Consider the following 20,448-nt stretch of genomic DNA (forward strand, 5'->3'; position numbering starts at 1 on the left):
ACTGGTGGGATGGTTTAAACTCGAAGATCCTATGCCGTCGACCTAAGGTCTGAGGAGGAAGAAATTAAAACAGTGCTATCCCGATTTCTCCCTCAGTGGGGAGGAGACACTAGGAGGATGCCAAAATTTCTTTGGAAAATTATAAAACCTTTTTTGGACTAATTAGTGAAAGTCAAATTTACATAATTGATTACATGTAAAATTGATTAATTGAATCATCTAAATTAATTAATCGAGATAAATTAAGTAAAAATAATTAATTTTGATTAGCAAAATTAATTTAATTAAATAATTTGACAGCATTTTTTCAAATTCGAGAGTAAAATTTAAATCAAAGTGTTGTTATTTTTTTGAGAAAACTGATTTTGATTAGTTTGAATAATTTAAAAAAAAATGTTTAATAAATTAAAGCTAAGGGGGTGAGAAATTCCACTAAATAAAATATACAACAACAACTCTCCAACTCACAAACCCCTCACAAATCAAACAAACTCTCCAATAAAATTTAAATTAAATCTCCCACATTTTCCAACAACAACTCAACTCTACCAACTCAAAATGAACTCCTCTATATACTCTCCAAAGATCCCCTATACGAGCTCCAATAACTACTTTTGGGCTTCATCCTCTGCAACTGCAAGTCTCAACTATCGCAACTACTAGCTATGAACACCTACATAGAAAATGAAGAGTTAGTACATCATAAATAAATTAAATCAATACTGAGAAATTAGTAAATCTAAGCTATTGTAGGTATAACAAAATATTGGAAAGCAAGAAAAGCTAAGTATGAAAAAACTAGTTTAACAATAGTGCTGAAAAAGTAGGTAGAATAGTGGACTTTTATAGTGGAAAAGACTACAAGCACAAAAGAACTAAAATACCAACCCAGTATCAAAACCCAGGAGTGTAAAAAATCATAAACTCAACCAACTCAAACAAGTTCATAATAAATCTCTAAAAAATAAAATTCAAACCATTGGACAGCCTTGTTTATAAGAACTTTGTTGTAAGACCTACTACCCGGCAATTTTCATAAGAAAGTCGTAAGCCCTTAAGGGAAAGTTTTAGATAAAAAATTAACTTATTGCCAACCCCTAATTAAAACATGGGCTACTTCTAATAGAAGTCGTAAGTCCGACCTCTGAGGAAAATGTTTAGATTATAATATAACCCTAAACGCCTTACTCGGGCATCCTACTCTAAAAAGATTAGGTTTAAAGATCCATAACTTTTGCCACTAAGCTTAAAGTGCTATGTATAAGATCTATCATTAGGAAACTTCTAAGGAAGTACTAATACCTAACCCAAATCGAACAAAAAAAACCAAATTTAAACGTTTGGGCGTCTTAGCCTAAAGGATTAAGTTATAATACCCTCTTTTAGGCTACCTTTTGAGGGAAGTCATAATTCCTACCCAATCAAATTTAAAACCTCCGGGTAGGCTCAAAATAGAGTTAGTTAATAAGGCCAATCTTTTGGCAACTCATAAATGGAGCAGTAAGCCCCATTGCAAATTAAATCCCCAGACTACTTTCTATGAAAGTCGTAAGTCACAACCTAAATTTAATTACTTGGGCTACTTCCTAAGGAAGCCATAAGATCCGCTCCAAACCAAATTCATGGGTTACTTCTAAACGAAGTTAAAAATCCATAACTAAATAAATATCTGAGAATTCTAATACATGTAAATCACAAAAAACCTAACAAAATTAAAACCCACATTTAACCACTTCAGTTTACTCAGGTTCCGTGAGAGGAGGCAACCCATGGCTGCTAGTTAGATTCCATGGACACTAAGGTCAATGATTATTAGTTTTTGTAAACTGAAATCTATGATATACTAAGGACGACGAAACCATGGGATCTTGATCGGATTTACCTCCATCTTCACACTAATGAGACTAAAAATATCTAAAATTTATTCATCATTTATCGAGCATTCTCTCTTATGTGTTAAAAGGGTAATTAACTATGAGTGCTTGCACTCATAGGATGTAAGGACCTAAGATCTTTAAACCCTTACACTACTCTCAGGGAAAATCTGGTTAATTACAATCTGACTTAAGTGAAATGGAATCTTACGGCTGCATGTAGTCTCTTACATTCATGCCATTTTCTGGAGCCAACACTATCATTCTCACTCTTTTTGTTGCAGTATCTCACATTTCTTTCTCTCTCTATAAATCACTATATATCTCTCTTTCTCTTTATTTCGTTATCTTCACTCACTCTCTCTCTCTCTCTCTCCCATTCTCTCTTGCTCTCTCTCTACCTTACTTTGACTCTCCCTCTCACTCATTCCCACTCTCCCTCTATCACCTTCTTTATCACTCCCTCTCTCTCTTACCCTCTCTCTCTCACACACACTCCATATCTCTCTCTCCCTCCCTTCCTTACTTTATACCTCTCTATCACTCATTGTTTCTCTCTCTCTATGTCGTTGTTTTTCTATATCACTTTTTCTCTCTAATTCTTCCTCTCACTCTCTTTCTCTCTCTCTATCTCACTTAGTCTCTCTTCATCCCACACTCTCACCCTTTCTCTTGCACTTTATCGCTAGCTCTCTCTCTCATCTCTTTCTTTATCTTAAACAAACTCATTCCATCCCTCTTTAACTATCCCTCTCTTTGCTCTCTTTTACTATCCTTTTTCTCTAACTCCTTTTCTATCTCACTAAAAAACATCTCTCTCTTCCTCTATCTTCCTTTCCATCTTGCTCTCTCTCAATAATTTCTCAATAGCTCCCCTTATCTCTTACCCTCTTTTGTTACCTCTATCACAAATAATCCCTCCCTCTCACTCACTCTCTTTACCTCTCTCAATCTCTATATCTATTGCTATCTCCCTCTCTCACCCTCTCTCTCTCTCTCTCTCTCACTTACTATCTCTTTCTCACTATCTCTCCTCTTTCACTATCTCTCACTAACTCTCTCTATCATTCACTTACTTTATCATACACACACTCTATATCTCTACATCACTTTCTCACTATCTCTTACTACTCTCTTTATCTCTCACTTTTTATCTCCTCCCTATCTTTCCCTTTCTATCTTTCTAATATACATCTTTCCCTCTCACTTTCTTTTCTCTCTAGCTCCCTTCTCTCTCTCTCTCTCTCTCTCTCTCTCTCTCTCTCTCTCTCTTAATAATTCTCCCTCTCTCTCACTCTCTATCTCTCTCGCCAACACTCTTTTTCTATCTCAATATCTATCTCTCTCTCCTCTTTCTATTTATCCTCTCTATATGCATCTCATTCTCTTTTACTCTACCTCTTCTAACTCTCCACACCTCTCTCTCTCTCTCTCTCACTTTGATCATTATCTCTATTTCTTTCTCTCTCTCTCTCTCTCTCTCTCTCTCTCTCTCTCAGCCTCTATCAGTCTAGTCAACACACATTCTTGCTCACACTCCCTCTCTTTTTTTCTCTCTCTATCCCACTCTCTCTATCTCTCCCTCACCCACTCTCTCCCTTCTCTCACTCATGCTCTCTCTATTTATCTCCCTCTCTCTCATTCTCTCTACCTCCCTTTCTCTAAAATACATCTCTCCCACTCCCTCTCTCCCTCACCCTATCTCTCCATCTCACTCTCTCTTACTCTTTCTCCCGCTTGTTCTCACTCCATCTTTCTCTCTTTTATATCTCACTCACTCTTCTCTAACTCTATCTATCCTCTATCAACCTCCTCTCCATCCCTCTCACTCTCTCTTGTTTTATCTCTTCTTTATTAACCTCATTTTTTTATGAGGTCATTAGGTACAACATAAACTTATGATTATACATGTGCATATTTATTGTCTTGTGTTTTGATATCAAATGTGCATTTATTTAAATTCCAAATGCTTGCATGTCTATGCTTATGTGGGTGAGTATATCCTATATTTACTGCTTTCATCCTAAAAACCAAGTGAAGTAATCTAACTGAAAAACCAATTTGGTCATAAGTTTGGTAGGGGTTCTACCCTTTTATTATCTTGCATTTGTATGTTATTTATGTATTTATTTAAATTCAAAATGCTTGCATATGCTTACGCGAGTAAGCATATCATATCATCCTAAAAACTAAGTGGACTAATCCAAATGAAATAGTGATTTGGTCCTAAGTTTGATAGTGATTCTACCCATTTGTTATCTTGCATTTGCATGTCATATGTGCGCTTATTTAAATTACAAATGCTCATTTCTATATGCTCATGCGATTAAGCATATCTTATGGTTATTTGATTTCATCCTAAAAATCAAGCAAACTAGTCCAACCGAAATACCAATTTGGTCTTAATTCTGGTAGGGGTTAATGCATATTTATTGTCCTGCATTTGCAATTTCATATATGTGTTTATTTAAACTCAAAATGCTTGCATGTTGATTATTACACCCGTTAGCATATCCCATCGTCACTTTATTTCATTATAAAAATCAAGTGGACTAGTCCAACTAAAATATTGATTTAGTCCAAATTCTAGTAGTGGTGCTGTCTATTTTTAGTCTTGCATTTTTTCTTGTTTTATAGTTTTGCCTTTTTGCATATGTAGTGTCTTGCAGGGGTATCTTAATTTTAGGCTTTAGATTATAAATTCTCAAGTTTTCCTTCTCCCTTTTACAAAAACTTCTCACTCATATCATTATTTAAATCTAAATCTAAGTTAACTCATATCTCTTTTTACCTTATACACTTAAAAAATCTTTTCAGAAGGGTACTTAGTTAGGTTAATTCACCTTATAATCAATGATAATCTAGAATTTCCCTTAGGGATAAAATAGAGTTAGTCTAGTATGATCTTTTGATTTAGCATTCAATTTGGGTTTAGCAAGTTCAATCACTGAGTTCAAATTTTCATTTAATCATAGAAAGTATCTTTTTTTTTTTAGAAATGCTAAGTAGCAATAAGATTAAAAAACAAGCACCAAATAGCCTAGATAGCTAATGAGGGACCAACCATCTTTCACTTTCCTCCTTTACAATTTTGACAAAGGAAGAAGGAAGGTTTTTAGGAAGAAAAGAATCCCAATCAAAATCAAAAGATAAAGCTAAGTTAGCACAATAATATGCTAACTTATTACAGTTGCGCCTAACACAATTAAAGATAACATTAATGAAGCTACTAAAGAATAAGAAATCTTCATCTTCCATGTTCTCACTAATAGTCTTCGGTTTAAATTGGAGAACATTCTTATTATCTCCTTCAACAATGATGCCATTAACTTCTTGTATCCATCTTTGCCAATTTTCCTTCAATGCTTTGAATACTAATAGATCCAATCTTGCACTGTCCCAATGCATTTTCTTTCTTCCAAAAGCAAAGACTAACCTACCATTATCATCTCTTACTACCCCACAAACACCAGCCATGTAGTTCTCTTTAAGAGCTGAATCAAGGTTAATCTTTAACCACTCAGGTGGTGGAGGATGCCAATAATCTAAGAGTAGTCCTTCGTACCGATAAGCATCCTAGTGATCTGAGCGATAAATTCCTTGTTTTGCTTAGCTAAAGTAGCTTAAAACAGATATGTCAATGATAACAATACTATTTCTGATGTTACCATGTTTAACTTTGCACCTATTATTCCAAAACATACATAATAGTACTGCATATAACCTTGATATCATTATGTCTTGCTTAGTTAATCTATTGATTTCTAGTAGAAAATCTCTCCAATTAAAGAATTCTGGAACTTTGAATCCCCATCCACTTAATACTTTGGAAACTTTCACAAGTATTAGGCAAGTAGTAGTGACATGTACCTGGATTTGAATCTCACCACATCCCATAGGACAAAGATGATTTCCAGAAATCTTTCTTCTAAAAAGAAAATCTTCAGTAGGAATAGCATCCCTACAAAGCCTCCAAAAAAAAAGCTCCACCCGAGAATTTTTCTTGAGCTTATAAATCCATGTATATAACTCCTCTGTCACATTAAATTTCAGACTATCTTCAATAACGAAAGCTGATAAAGTCTTACCAGAAAACTACAATTTTAATTCCATTTGATCATGAATAGCATTTTTTCTGATCTGCACTCCTGTTATAATCTTTACCATTTCTTCCCCGAAGCAGATTTCAAGTTTCCTTAAATCCCAATTTCCATCCTCTATGAAATAATCAAGAGTGGTATTCTCATCTTCACAGCACCTCACAAAAGTTGGCCAATTAAGTAGATTCTTATCCATAATCCAAAAATTATTCAAAACATTAATGTTGGAGCCATCTAGTACTTTCCATCTAACAAACTTTTTAAGTACTTTCCATCCACTGGTAATGATTTTCCATGTATTCGAACATCCTTTAAACTCTTCCTTACTCCACCATTTTTCTCCATATTTAGCTATCAGATTTATATTTAACAATGTATTTGGTTTCTCAATGAGATTCCATGCAAACTTTACTCTAAGTGGACCAATTCTTGTAATTGTTAATTGAAGACCCCATCCGCCATTTTTCTTTGGTGTACATAGCATATTCCAAGCTACATAATGCAAACCGTATCTCTTATCCATTTTATTCCAGATGAATTCTCTACAACATTTCTCCAACTCATTTAAAGTTTTCATTGGGACAAGGGAGTGGGAAATTAAGAAAATAGGTAAAGTGAGAAGGACATATTTTACCAAACACAATTTTCCAGCTATGATATAAATCTATTCCCCCCATTCATTAATTTTCTTAATAGATTTATGCAATAGCATTTGTAAATCCTCCTTTTTTAATCTTCTTAAAGCCATTTTGATTCCAAGGTGTTCTATTTCTTCCACCACTTTAAAAGCAAACAACTTTGATATTCTTCTTTTCCTTCTCCTCAAAACAGATTTTCCAAATATCAATGATGATTTTTGTTGATTAATGCTCTTTCCAGTCCATAGGCAGTAATTATCCACTATGCTTCTCATCTTCTTCAAATTCTTTAGTTTTGCATATGAAAATCTCTTGAGGTAATAAAAGATGATCAGAAATAGATCTTCCCTCACAAAAGCCACTTCTTCTTCTGATATGATTCTTGTAATAACCAATAACATTCTATTTAGAATAACTTTGACCACAATTTTATAAATTGAATTACATATACTTATTGGCCTAAAGTTGGAAGGCGCTAAAGGATTAGTAGACTTTGATATAAGTACAACCAAAGTGTCTTTCCAATCATTACTCATATTCCCTATATAGAAGAAATGACTTATTGCTTTATAAACATCTTCACCAATGATATCCCAAAAGCTTTTGAAGAAGGAATGTGATAAACCATCACATCCCGGAGCTTTATTATTCCCTAACCTCATAACAGCCTCCTTAACTTCACCCATTGAATGATCCCTTCTCAAAAGAGTTATCATCTTCTTCCAAGACCTTGCATGGTTTCGACCAATTTTCCAAGATGCATTCTCTATCTTTCCATTTATCTTGAAAGAATCTGAAAAAAAACATCTTCCACTTCTCTTAGGTGAGCATGGCATCATTATTCTTCACTTGAGAAATCCAATTAGCATTTCCCCTTGCATTTGCAATGGCATGAAAGAATTTTGTGTTTGAATCCCCTTCAATCACTCACATCACTTTTGCTCTTTGCTTCCACCAAGTGTTCAAGCAATTGAGAATAAAATTCAACTCTTTTACTTTAGATCTAAGCTACCATAAGTTTCCTTCATCCAACCATCCATTTCTAGCTTCTTCATCTTGTAGTAATAAAATCTCAGCCTTCAACCTCTCTTTTTCACTAGAAAAATCTTTTAATTTATTCATACTCCAATAAAATAGATCATTTAAAGTTCTTTTGCACTTTTTGTTCAGAATTTCCAAGTCATCTCCTACATAATTCTTCTTCCACCCTTTGGAAACAATGTGTGCTGTAGTTTTAATAGATAACCAAACCTCTCCAAACTTGATATACATTTTCATCTTTATTAAAACTTAAAAAAGTTTCAGCACTATAGTGCAGAGGTCTGAAGCCACTCTGGCTAAATGTCTAATTACCGCAATTTGGATGTTTTGAAGAGCCAATGAGTTCAACAAACACCTATCCAAGCGTTCCAGAATTCTTCAACTTCCCTCTTTATTATTGCACCAAGTAAATTTTGGGCCAACCACTCCAACATCATGATAGTCATTAACATTCATGAATTTGAGCATTTCTAAGGGACCTTGAGAAAAGACAAACTTCCTACCTCCTTTTTTTCCCCTTGAGACAAAATGCAATTGAAATTTCCACCAATAACAGCTGGAATATTCCTGTGTGATTGCTCATGAATAAAATCCCATACCAATCTCCTCTTCTGAACCTCCTTGCTCCCATAAATAGTAGCTATCATCCATATTCCTTTGTTAAGGACATTAAGCTCTCCTATCACACATTGATCAGAAGTCTTGATTACTAAAAAGGAAGCTATATCAATTCTCCATAAAGTCATAATGCCACCAGACAATCCTTTCGAGGGAAGAATAAAGAAATCCCAATTTGGATCCATGATCCTTTCAAAGTCAACTCTATCGAAAGAGTTGATTTTAGTTTCTAACAACCCCACAAAGAATAAGTTGTAATCCTTGATAAATTCCTTCATATATAGAGAGGCTTTCTTCTTCTTTGCCCCTCTACAATTCCAAAAGGCTATAGATTCCATTAAGCTTTTCTTGGGGAGTAGCCCCCAACTTTCCTTTTACTACCTCCATCTCCCAATCTTCCACGAGATTTAGATTTCATGGGCCCTAAAGATCTGAGTTATTTAGACAATTTACAGTTTGGCAAGTCATTAGAACACATGTCATTCTCACATTTATTCACCAATTCATTTTGAATATTCAATTTTTTTCCCTATTTTTCCATCCACTTATGGCTCTCCTTCTTCTCTGTCAACCAAGGTATTCTCTTCATAAGATTTTGCATAACCTTTTTCATTAACATTTTGAAGTACAAAGAACATATTATTAATCTTTTGCATAAGAAGAACTTACACCAAAGATTTTTTTTCTGCTTCCAGATCAACAAGTTTGCTGGCAATGAGCACATGTTCCTGTTGTTCCAATTCTTGTGTATTTATTTTTTTTCAAAAGCTTGAAGTCAGTATCATGATAGGGAATACTTGAGTTTGCATGTAATTCCTTTGGACCTATCTAAGTTCACAAGCAACCCTTCCCATTTATGTTGTTTGATACAACCTGAGAAAGATCTATATCAGATCTGATATAGTTTTTATTGCACAACAATTCCTATTCCATAACAGCACTATTTTGTTCCAACTGTTCCCCTTTATCTCCTTCCAAATTAGTCTCCCCATCTTCTTGATGATCAGGTTCATTACAAAATCTTCCTGGGATCTCCTGAATAGCAGCTTTACTGTTGCCTTCTACCATTTCATTCCAAGCTTCATGTATAACTGCCATTGGGACTACATATTTTCTTACAAATCTAGTAGTGGCTGGATTAATAGACTTGTTGTTCTGTTTAGAATTCTTCCTTCTTTTGTTGTTGACCAATATCCATGGCCCATAAGAAGGTTGTAAATGACCCTCTTGTCACCTTTCCACACCATTTCCACCATTATCAGCAACCTCAATGTCCTTATTAATTTTTTCATTAAGAACACAATTTTTATCCACATGCCCAATCTTCCCACAAACATAGCAAAAGTTTGATACCTTCTCATACTAAACATTTTGGAAGAATCTACCAGCCATGCTATGCACCCATACACCTAATGGAAGAGGTTGATCAAGTCTAACTCTTACACAAACTCTAGCAAATTATCTTCTTCCTCAATGAAACATATTGCCATCCAACATAAGTGGTTTTCTAATTCTTGAAGCAATGCAAGCTACATTATTCTCATCCCAACATTGCAAAGGTAGTTGGGGCATTCTAATCTAAATTGGAGAATAAAGTTCCTTTATAGAAGAAGTTGTAAATTCCGGCGTCCACTTCTCCATACCAACTATATGTTCGTTAACAAACAAGGATCTCCTGAAAGAGCTCCTTCTAACATTTCTACCGATGAGAATGAGCATAAGAACCATCCTCTTCCTAATGTAGTAAAGTGAAATTGTCCGAATTGACTCCATTATTTCCTTAACTCCCAAGCCACAATATGGAACAGTAAATCTTTTCCAAATACTTTAATTACCAATGACTTGGACAGTTTTTTTGAGTTCATCTTCTCCATTTTTCCAATAAGCCTTACTTCTTTACCATCTCCAGATAAAGCCACCTCATTATCATTAAAATCCAATTTTATATATGGTTTGTTATTCTTGAATTCACTTGTCCTGAGCCTACAGGATTTTTAGGCATTCCATCATTCATCTTAGCTCCTTCCGATTAATTCCTCTTTTCCAGAGCAGTATGAAAATTGTTGTTTACCAAATTCTAAGAATTTTCATTTATCACACTGCGATATAGTCCAGGGATTGCATTCAAATTCCCAAATCGGTTAACAAATATTTTCATTCCTGAAGTCAATGCATTAATTTCGGAAGGAATTCCATATGACTTGAACTATTTGGAGTAAAGAAATCTACCGTTTCAACTACAGCCTTGCCTTTACCTTCCACATGCCTGATCACCTTAGGTGATAATTCTGATAACTTTTTTATCACCAAATGTCCTTGCCATTCTTCAACCGAAGGAGACATCGAAGAAGACGAATGCCATTGTTCTTCACCTCCCTTAATCACTGTTAGACCATGCTGGCATCTGTCCGCCTTCATCATCACCTTAAACTCCTCAGATGAATATCTGCTATCATCCTTAGAACAATCATCGGCCGAATGCTGGCGATCATCCGCCGCCATCAATGGCTGCGACCGTTACCGCTAAACAAAATTTCAAAAATTTATTTCCCTCTCTTAAAACTTGGACCTTCTCTCTCTTACTTCCAATCTTTCCGAGAATAATCTAACGAGATTGATCTTCCATCATCATAGAAAATATCTTGAAAATTAATCTTCAACCTCAACTTCCCAGGCGACTAAGGGAAATCAAATTAAGTTTGGATAAACTTTTGAGAACCTACATGTGACATTCACTACATCACATTGTGAGGTGGTGGCAAATACTGAGTCCACTAAGTCAAATCCCATCCAAACTAACATCGAGGGTGGGTCTGTAGCTACTCTCGTAGCTACTAAACCCTCATTCTTCTCTCTCTTGACCTTCCACCAATTAGTTGTCATGATTAAGGGGAAGTCTCCAATTAATGTTGAAACTCCTTTATTTGGAAACTTTGAGATTGGGTTGTCTTCTAGAGTAACGAAGATGACTAAGTCTCAAAGAGCACAACATGATTTCCGCTACAACAAATGTAGTAAGGAAATTAGATTCAGCAACTTCTGAGGAGTATGTTAATTCTCCTCAACTAGTTTGTTGAAGATTTAATCCATTGTCAGTTGATGCTGGATAAGAGATTTTATCGTATATACCAAATTCCCCTCTCACTACATTTTGTGAAGATCTCCTACCCTCCTTATTGAAAGAAAGAGGAAATTCAAGTCCTTATTGAACGAATTAATCCATGACCGTGCCACTGGTTACAAGCAATCAAAGATTGAATTTTTGAGAAGTGGTAAGGATGCAATATCTACTGACGTCTTGCCACACTCAAGTAGAAGGTTAGGAGGGTCTCCTCATATAAAAAGAATATTTCAATTCCAGGAATCAGGTCCAAGTCGACCAATTATTGTTATAAATCATTGTAGGGAGCTAAAGAAGTTCTCATATCATGATCAACATGTAGCATCAGTTCACGTACATAGTCAACAAACTCCTGTTAGATCTCTAAGGTACAAAGCGTTAGCCCGTCAAGGGTATAATCACATATCTCTCCTATCTTCACATAATTCTAGAAATCATCCTGTAAGAGCTTCTATTCACCCTTCAAGTCAACATCCATCAAGGGTTGATCGACACCACTCATGATGTGTAAATCATCTACTCATTTTCATAGGAGAAAATTAAAGTTTGCAAATATATTAAGCTCAGTATCTGATATGAAAAGGGTTTGGTGGCCTAAGATGGTTCCCACTCCAACTACATTAATGGCTCATGGGAATAATGGTATGGATGAAAGATCAAGGAAAGGAAAGTTTGTAAAAGAATTGTCCCCCGCTAGAGAATATTCTTTGATTGACCATCATATTGTGGAAGGGAAGTCAATTGAGGAGATGGTGGATCATCTTAAAGAAAGTATCCACTAGATTAACTAGAAAGAAGTTTTAGAAATGTAGAAATGATGGAAGAGATGTCCGACGGTGTCAACATGGTCTGTAGTAATTCATCTTTACAAAGAGAGAACGAAAAAGGTGAGGACCAATCAAGAAGGGCTAACAATGATGATGAAGAGATGATATAGTTGATTAAAATCACCATCTTCTAGAAGAAATACATAAGAAAGACAGACAAATACTCGAAATGGTGAAGAAGCTAGACGAAATGATGGTTAAGATCTCCAACATGCAATGTAATGTGCCTCTTATTTTGGATACTCAAGTTTGATCTTCCCTTTATGAATCAATACACATAATACTAGAATAACATAATCAAGATAGAATATCTAGAGAAACCATTGAAAAAGCATGTGAAGGTTGAACCTCCATTAGTGCAGTCTATGGATATCTAGAAAATGGTGGAAAAATAAGTTAGAGAGGTGTTAGGTATAGGTTATCCTAAAGGATTTGTTTCGAAAGAATGCAATTTAGTCTCTTATCTAAAGGATTTGTTCTGCCTTATTTCAAAAATTTTGATGGTACAGGTTATCCTAAGCAACACCTTGCTCATTCCAAAGCTAATTGCTGCAATATTGGATGCAGTGATGCATTGTTATTCAGGTAGTTTGTCAATTATTTATTTACTATTGCATTTTATTGGTATACTGAATTGCCTAATGATTTGGTCCTTACCATCAATTACCTAGAAGTTATATTTGTAAAGAGATTTGCCTGTGCAAAGTATCACATCACCGTTAGTGATCTTGTAGTTTAAAACTAGATGTTGGGTGAAAGTCTGTTATACTATATCCTAAGTTGGAGGAACCTCAACATGAGATGTGAGCTACAGGTATAAAAATAGCATGCTATAGAGACCCCCTTCTAAAAAAAATTTCCATTATGTTGGAAGGTTTTATAATTAAAACCTTCACTGAGTTATTAAGTAAAGTCTCTAATCTCTAAAAGGAAACTTCTTAGCTATCATTCTTAAAGAATCTAGCTTCTTTAAAAATGAAGATGTTAAAATCTCATAAAGTGTTAGAGAAGAAATTAAGGATGGTGTTTTATAACATCCTAAATTAGGTAATGAATTTAATACATTTTAAATGAAATTTTATTTGTATTATAAATAATAAATATAAGTAATATTAAATTACATAATTTATTTAAACATTTATATGAATAGATGCTTAAAGGATTATTTGGAAATTAGTTTTCAAGTTGGCCCATTCTCCTCTTCCCTTCACGTATAAAGATAAGTGCAGGCCGTTAGAAAAAAAAAATCCCATCAAATGGCCAAAATGGAGTTTGGAATTCGGTTATGTGGGTCCACCTTCATAGTTATCATTTTTATTAAAATATACAAGGAAATAAATTTTTTATAGGATTTATTTCAGACAAACAGCAACATTCATTTCTCTATTAGAGTCTCACACAAGCCAACAATATATTTTCGGGACAAATTCTTATAGACAGAATTCGGCATAGTGTGCAAGAATAATTGTTGCTCTATTCGGTACAGTGTGTTGTAATTAGAAGGCGGTACATTACCAAAAACTAGTAGGAAAAATCTTCATAGTGTTTTTGGAACACTTTAGGAGGTGGAAAAGGAAAACAGTAAAGTAAAACAGTAAAGAAAAAGAGTTCAGATGAAAGGATTTTTATGGCAGTGAAAGAAAGCAGCAGTGCAATTTGTGATAAGGGTGCAAATAAGTTCAGAATCGATGATGGAAGATTAAGAGAGAAAGTTTAGAGGAGGAGGATTCATTGGATATATGCAAAGGGAAGAATACAAGGTAGAGAATTTGAGGAGTCATCTCTTCAAGAAGGTAATAATGCATTTATATTCAAATTTAAGAACTTTCATTTATAGGTTTGAAGGTTAATTTTGAATGCATTAAATTAAATGTTTATTAATTTTTTTTAATGTATAGAAATGAATTTTAATACAAGATTCCAGGTATGAACAACCAGGAACATAATGAAATTAGGTAAGTATAAAAGAAGATTTAATATGTTAATCTAAATATTTTCCTATTTGATACTATTTTGGAAAGATGTCAATTTACTTGCATATGGTATGCATTTTATTTGTACATCGGTGACCACAACAATGATTATGAAAGAATGCGAAAGCTTAAGTATGACTTGAACACTGAAAAGCTTTATGAATATCAATTGAAATATAAAGTTTGGCTATAAATGATGTAAAACTATAATTACAGGTGGGGCAAAAGGGACCCTAGATAATATACATGTATTATAGGAGGGGCAAAAGGGAACCCAAATAATATGATACGTGCATATTAGGTGGGGCAAAAGGGACGCCTAAAGAGGTAAAAAGGACCTCAATGTAATTCAATGGTGAGAATGCTAGGTTTACATGAAATCCATTGAATAATGTATGAAAGTGTAGCCAAATCTTTTATAGATTAGAATTGATATTCATTGTAAAGTTCAGAAGAAGTAAAGATGAAAGTTAATTATGAATTTATGATGATTTTAATGCTTGATTATTCTCAATTATTGTACTTTAAATGTTCTTTAATTTGTAAAACTTACTGAGTCTCATATCTCCCCAGTATTTTCTTTCTGGCTTTTGTTATAGGAAAGGGAGAGGAGAAGATCATAATAGATTAATTTGCAAGTTATTTCTTCTTCCTAGCTTTATATTGTTGTGATACCCAAAAGAAAATAATTAGTGGATTTGAGTCAGGAATTTGCTAAATGTATATTTGTTGAACATTCTGCACATTCTCCTATTTTAAAACCTAATAATTGGTGGGTATAGCTTTATCTAATTCTTCTAAAAGAACCATAAACAATTTATTTTATTAATATTTCTAGGAGCTCCCAAGAGTACAAAATCCCATCAAGGTTGATCTGATAGTTCATGAGGAAAAGTAGAATAACATTTCAACCAAAGAGCCTAAGTAAGTGTAAGTTGATCAAGTTTCTTTAACTTTAAGAGAGGAAGAGAGGAATTTAGGATATCATAAATTTGTTATTTTTCAAATGGTGAACATATTTATGTTAAACCAGTAACTCCATATGATTTTAACATCATCCCTCATGGGACTTAGAAAGTAAGGAGAAAGGATTCTATTTATACCATATTTATTTCTGCTAATGAGTATCAGAATCAAAATATAAACATGCTGAAAATAATTCTCAAGGAAAACCCATAGATGATGTATACAAATAATTTCAATACTATTGTGATAGTGATTCAACTATACTCAATGTATAAGGTGATCGTATTAATAAAGAATTACAAGGATTTTGTTTAGATGGGCCACTATAAAACAATAAGATGAGGATCGATGATCAATAGTCAAAACCCAATAAAGATCCTTCCTCTAAAGAAGTATTGTTAGTCAACCTTTGTAGTCGTAAAGCCTTACCTCCATGAGTTATAACTACTGATAAACGAAAGCAGGTTGTAGATAATCTAAAAGTTTTCAACATACCTCAATACGTTCCAAAACTAGATGTAGTGAATTTAGTGATTCCAATGGTTAATTATAATATTTTAGCGCTCTTTAGAAAACTTCTTATATAACTAAAAAATTACGATGCTCTAATTCTCTCTAAATAAATGAGGGAAGCTTTAGTCAAAGATTTACTCAATCTGGAGATACGTATGGTTTAGCCAGAATCAACGTATTCAGAAAAAGAAACACTATTCTTAAAGGAAGTTCCAGCTGTCACATTTTTCAATAATGATTTGTTGTTGGGTAGAATAGATCATAATCAACTATTATATATATATATATATATATATATATATACATACATAGATAACTTTAAAGTATCTTGTGTGCTTGTTAATATGAGTGTATTGATAACATTATGACTATTAGAACTCTCACATACAGAAGGGTGGACACTCGCAAACTCAGCTCTGATAAAAATATATTAAAAAGATTCAACAAGAAGGATGAGAGGGCTTTAGGTTCAATCACTTTCCTATAATAAATAAAAATCCTAAAAAATCAAAGCAAATTTCCATAAAATAGATTATGAAGCCTCTTTTAACACTTTCCTAGGTTGACATTGACTCCATGGATACATAATGATGATGCCTTCCACCCTACTTCAGTGTATTAAATTCTCTCAAGATGAATTTGTGCACTATATTAAAGGTGACATAAAAACATTTTCAATTCCAGAGTCGGTATGTCCAACACACCTCCCCAAGACAGCTCAAGTCTTGGGTTGACTTGGGTCAACTTTTGGGCTAGCCCAAAGTATCCAAAACCATATTGACCTCAACCATATTTCACCTCATGCAAATATAAACCCAATTTCTATTTGCATTGGGTGCACTAGACCTATACCCACATCCCATGTCAAACCTAGGGTCTAGCTAGAACCCGGGTTGAGCCCAATTTGTCCCAAACCGAGTATGTTTGTGTCAACCCAAACCATTCAATCAAATTGGTCTGACCTAGGTCTAATTGAGCTCACCCTCAAGGTCATCAGATCCCCATCATCCTTTCCATGTCAACCAGACCTAGACCCTGGCCGACGATGGCTAGAATAAATAGAGTTTGAACTTTGATGTTCCCCTTCACTTTGGGCTTGACTCAATGCCTTCCAATGGCTGAGCTCGCCAGCTTCAGGCTCACGATCTCTCCAAGAGGATGTCCCCTCCCCCCTGGCATTCATCCGGAGCCCGGCCGGATTTATCCCGGCTATTAAAGCTCGTGGGATAGAGTTGAATTGGATAGCTTGTTCCACGGGCCATCATTTGTATCCAATCATTTGAAATCATTCCCCAGAGCTCCCTCAACTTTCCTCCTTCATTTCTTAATCACCTAGAGGCTCTCGTCTATCCATTCAAGTGAACTCTGGTGAAAGCATTTTGTACTCGGATCGAATTAGTACCTCCGACTATCCTTCAATCCTGGCGTCTGAAGAAGATCCGCTTACCTTCACCCCTGAAGCTTCCTTATATAGAAGCTCATGAGTAGAGATGTTCTCTATGGTAATATTTTGATCCTGAGCTCCCAATATAGGTAGTCCGATCGAATGTGAAGAAAACCTTCATCCAAATGGATTTGCACCTTTGGATTGGAAGTTTTCATCTTCATGATCCTCCCTATGAAATTTCATTGGAGTTCACTAGTGGGATAGCTCGAATCATGATAGATTAGCTTCACGACTTTGGGTTTGCACAGGAGGTTGAAGACATAATCCTAGTCATTGATTTTAATTAACAATTCAGATTAAATCCCGTAGTTATGAAGACCATTTGACCCAAACTAAAAAATCTTCAATCTGACGTCCATTGTCAATCCAACCGTTATCCAGTATGCTCATACTAATCGAAGAGCGCCGCATATAGCATTGGATGCATGGGAAATTAAGGAATAAATTTCACAAAAATTATTGTAAGCATCCAAAAATCATATCACCCCATACACTTGGACAAATTAGGTGTTCTTAAGCTCGTTGGAAAGATCTTAGAGAGATCTTTAAAAGCCCTATGGTCCCATACCATAATTGCATCTGTGTAATGTTTAATTTTAGTTTGAATGTTATTTATATATTTGCATTTGTTTATTAATTTTATGTCACCAAGGCATGGGACTTCGGGACAATGAATTTGGACTTATCCCTGACATGTACAAAATTTCTCTCCTCTGTTTGAGGTGTTTAACGACATTTTCATTCAATTTAGATTCAAGGGTCATGGTTTGACCCTTAAATTAAAATTTAATTCATGATCTCTCCAATGAGAATTAGGAATTTATTTTTAGTGTGATGGTGATGATTAGCATAGGGTGTTTATGGCCACTTATTTTTCCCCAATCTGACCGTAGGATAGCTCTCTAAGATTTTTTAAAGGTGACTTATAGATCACCTTAGGTGGGTTTGTTAGGTACCTTAGAGAACTCCATTTGGATTCAAATTTAGGGTGCTTTAGCCTTGAGATCATGTGATCTCATGGCCCAAAATCCTCTCAATTTTGTGTCCATTTGGTTCACCAATTAGGAGCTTTACAATTATGCCTAAGAATTGACTTAAAACCCAAAATAATTCATCAATATTTCTTATTAAATAAAAAAAAATCTATGTAAGGACAAAAAATTGACCCTAATAAAACCTCCAACCTATGAGAAATCAAAGCTCAATCTGATAACCTTTTTTTCCATCTTAATTCTAATTTTATGTTAAATCAATAATTAATCCTATTAATTAATTAAAAATCTTTAAAAAATATTTAAAAAGTCCAAAAAAATTAGAAATGCTCTAAATTATCCCCCTTTGGTCATTCCATACCTTTGGGGGTGATTCAATATTTTTCAGAGTTAATTTGGATCTAAAAGACTAAATCCCCCCTAGTTAACACTTTCAAGTCCTTACGCAAAATTAAAAAGAATCATAACTAATAATTAAAAAATCCAAATCTATCAAACTCAAAGGCTAATGACTCAAAACAAAATCTAATATTTTATAAAAATGATAAAAATCCAAAATTTGGTCAAAGTAAAAAAGTCAATGATTCAGACAAACTTTAGTTAAAATCTAGACGACTCTTAAATTTTTCTATCATCAAGAACAAACTCAAACTTTAGACAACTCTAACTAATTACCCATCCTTAAATCTACCCCTGTGACACGACCTTCTACAGAAACTTTAGATGATTTGCTAGGACAACTGACTCTAGATCTAGGCTAGACCTGTTTGTTATTTTTCTAGTGTGTGCCGAATATTTTGAGATTTCACTACATATTTTGGATGAAACAGCCTAATGTGTTTGCTTACTTTTACTACACTATATGGATTATTGATATATTTTGCCACTATATTACCTTTAGGATAGGAATGATCTGGTTGTTCACTAAGTTTTTTACATGTGGTCTCACTCATGCAGGGCAATAGAAAGGGGGCTAAATAAAAATTAATTATAAATATGCTTTCCATAGATGCTTCAACAGCTTAACCTGCAAATAATAAAAAGAGTATGGTCAGTGAGTTTACTTTTTTTTTGTACGGATGTATTTTGATTAATTAAATGCTTAGGATAACCTTGCAGGAGAGTTTAGTATTTTTATTTTATATCAAATATAATTTGTTTTAGATGTTAAGAGTTGTGAAAGATAAACTTTGAGTCAGGATACACAGATCAAAAGATTGGATTCCAAAGAGAAAATGATACCCCTTAGGGTGATAGAAAATTTCTATTTAGAAATTCAAATTTTGATCATCTTTTTCATAACCAAAGCAGAAAGGGTGGCTTCCCCATAAAGAAAGAGCTCTTTATTTCATTTGGGTAACCTACAATGAAGAATCCAAGAAGCCAGAAGGAAAGGATGACTGAATAGTTGAAGACAAAGAGTATCCCACTCAAAGTCACTTGTGTTTATATAAGGAGTAGAATCTAGGTTGTTGTCAGTGGTGCCTGGCCACATTTCTTTTTGTACTCCTTGGGTTAAAATAAGTAAGGCAATTTGCTTATGGACATTTATTAATTAATTTGATTATATTTGATGAGTTAATGTTCTTGCATATAGGATTGCTTGCTTTTCTTAGTTTTTTATCGTATGTGTTTTACTTTTTATTTTAGCCTAAATATGTGAGGCTCTTGAGGGTATGAAAGGTTTTCTACTCATAATTAAAAGTTTAAATTTTAGGAGTTAAGGAACATAAAAAGATAACAAATATAGGGAATTAGTTGGGATCTCCCCCGGGGTTGCGTGTATATTTCTACACTTCTTCTTTCCTAATTTTAGACACTTCCCCGCCTGCGGGTAGATTCTTGATAATCTGACCAATGAGGATGAGGTGCCAAACCTGGGGAAGCCCAATCTTTTAAAAAGTTATTTTTAAGCATTTTTTTTAAATTTCATGCATACATAATTTGGATATTTCGACCAGCATGCATTATTGAGTCTTGTAATTAGATTGTTAAACCTAAGTGAATGTCCCAAGGCTACCAAGAGGGGGGTGAATTGGTACTTAAAAAAATTTAAATCCCCTTTTGAAAATTAAGTTGAACCGAAATAAAAATTTCTTTTAAGTTTTTCTAGAAAAATATTTTTCAACCAAAGATTTTAAAACTAAAATTTAAAGTGCAGAAACGTAAAAATAGTAAAATAAATGACACTAGATTTATAGTGGTTCGGTCTAAAACCAGACCTACATCCACTCCCCAGAGGCACCCTTTGAGTATGGCACTAATACCAATAATGACTCTCCTTTTGCACCCACAGCAAGGCGGAGAAGCCTTTACAACACACTCTTTTCACCACTCC

The sequence above is a fragment of the Dendrobium catenatum genome, unplaced genomic scaffold, assembly GCF_001605985.2.
Source record: "Dendrobium catenatum unplaced genomic scaffold, ASM160598v2 fragScaff_scaffold_368, whole genome shotgun sequence".
NCBI classification, from domain to species: domain Eukaryota; kingdom Viridiplantae; phylum Streptophyta; class Magnoliopsida; order Asparagales; family Orchidaceae; genus Dendrobium; species Dendrobium catenatum.